This window comes from Pteropus vampyrus, unplaced genomic scaffold (genome assembly GCF_000151845.1).
Source record: "Pteropus vampyrus isolate Shadow unplaced genomic scaffold, Pvam_2.0 Scaffold419, whole genome shotgun sequence".
NCBI lineage: Eukaryota > Metazoa > Chordata > Mammalia > Chiroptera > Pteropodidae > Pteropus > Pteropus vampyrus.
Window position 1 is genome coordinate 1403769 of NW_011889200.1, and position 2560 is coordinate 1406328.

Here is a 2560-nt window from a genome sequence, read left to right on the forward strand (position 1 = left end):
CCCTTCCCTTCTTTTCCCTTCCCTTCCCTTCCCTTCCCTTCCCTTCCCTTCCCTTCCCTCCCCTCCCCTTCCCTTCCCATCCCTCCCAAGTCCACCGCTGCACCCGCCGCACCCGCCCTTGCTGGAGAGTGTTCCACAGGAAACTTTTTTGAGGCAGCTGCCAGCCCCGGAAAACCGGTCCCGCTCTGCACCGCTCCCAGTCTGGGCCCCGCAGCTCTGCTACAGTCTAAACAGCCCGCGCTCCCATCTCCCCCACGGAACACTTGTGACTTTTCTAGTTGTCTAAATTCGCTTTCTGCCCCTTGATTTTATTGCTCCATGTATTGCAAAGACCCGTCAAGTTAGATAAGGAAATGACTTGCCACTGGGTTAAGGATCAGATCTAGACGAACCCCTGTGCGGGTGGGGAGATAGTACCAAGTACGCCTTTGGGTTAACGCAGCTCGGTTTTCGAAACCACTAGTTCAGCGGTGTGAACAGGGCCGCTGCGAAGATCCCTGGAGGCGGGCCGCATCTCTTCTGCCCCGGGACTAGTTGGTACCAGGCCCTGGCCGCTCAGTTGAAACCGCACCTGTTCACAGGTGCCAGGAAGAGACTGACTGAGTTCCGGAAGCCCTAGCTACCCCGAGTCGAAAGTTTGCAGTTTGCGGCTTTCGCAAAGGAAGTTCCTAGGTCCTTTCCAGTCTCCTGCTTTAGAGCTGGGCTTCATTCATTCGCTCACGTGTTGCAAAACTTTTTTGGGCACCCAGGCCTCGGTTCGCCCACAAAGCGCAGAGGTTCTGAGATACAGTTTAAAAGAATCTGACAAACGCAATTTACCGTTGAGAAGGTACCTCTTGAAGGCTTAATGGGAAAGAGAGTCGGTGCATAAAACTAACCGAATTCTAAGTTTATGCTCTGCAAAGAGCACTTTAAAACAGTGTCCTGAAGCTGCTTACTTTCCCTGGAACTCACAGACTATGTTCTCGCACCCGCACTCCGGGATCGGAAAGCGATGTGAGGGTTTTTTTTTTTTTTTCTGTTTCTTTTTTTAATTAAGAAATTTCTACCTCCTCCAGGAAGATTTACTCAAACAATTCTTCCTATCGATCTGTAGCTCACCATTCTTGACCCACGCTTCTAACTTTTGTAATTATTCTCTTATATTGGTGGATTTTGTTTATTTCATGTCTTTACATTCCTTAACCTCAGAGACTCAGTGAGATTTGTAATCACCACAGCCGGTCTCGCTAAAGGAATCCTCTGTTAATGGGTGCGGAGAAAACCAACTACCATCTCCCCCCACCCCACACACCCCCAAAAGAAACTTCAGTGTTCTGGATCAAATTTTTGTATTAATGCAAATATGATGTAAACCATACAGAAATTATATTTCCCAAGAATTCAAATCTTGACAATTCTACTGCAGAAAATCTTGCCCCTTTAAAACATAGTTTAAGACTTTCTGGATGGTCAGTAAAACTCTCTGGATCTTGCAAAATATAAGTCTGAAAATAGCATTTCATAACTAGAGATGGGCAGATGAGTTAGTTAATAGAAAGTTATGCTTTTGTATAAACATCTTGGTTTTAGAAATCAAGACAAGGAGTCAAGCAATTCAACCTTTAAAAAGACTCTGAAAAGATTCTTTGCTAAATGGAAGAAGTATTCATTTTTTTTTTTGACAATTCAATTTGCTGAAGGTAGGGTGTAGGGAAATGCCCTGTGGCCCCTGATGGCAGAGACTGTTTTAGCCTGTCTAAGGGGACAAGTCCAGACCAGGTAAAAGAATCCAGGCTAGATCATTAGCCTCTAGTTGCAAGACTCAGTGGAAGTCTAGGAACTTCATGACTCTATAGGGATTAGCCACATTTCCGGGTGGGACTCTCAGCGGGGAAGAAGGAGGGGAAGCCTAGGTGTTTGACCAGAACTTGCCAGAAAATCTACACATTTTAAAAATTATTATTTTCAATGAAAAAGGAAGCACAGAAAAGCATGGAAACTTTGCCTTGTAAACTGGAATTATGGGGATTTTTGTGGCTGGCCTGGGGAAGATCAGTCCAGCTAGTAGACCAGAAGGCAAATAGATGGCCCCGATTATTTGCATTAGGCTCAGCCCTGAGGGAAATCTTCAAATAGGGCACTTGTTTTCCAGCTTCAGGACTTCTTTTTCTTTACCCTACAACCACCACTTTCCCACCTCCCCCCCCCCCAAAGTGTTCTTTTTTTTTCTCTCTCTCTTTCTTTGACCTTAAACTGAATAAAAATAACCCTAGTCCATCCTGGATCAAGGAACTTGTTGGATTGTGTTTTCCCCAGAAATAATTTCTCTGCCAACACTATGTTCCATATTTATTACATCCCTTTCTCCTCCCTTCCTTTCTGTTATCTTAAGGTCCTAAGCACTTTGTAACGACGTTTGATTGTTGGTATTTTTTAATAGCTAAAATTTACTGGGTGTTTGCTATATGTTCTGGACTAAGAGATATACATATATACACACACATCACATTTAATTTTGTCAAAAATTCTTCCAGGTTTTTAATTATCTCCATTTCATAGGCAAGGAAATTGAGGCACA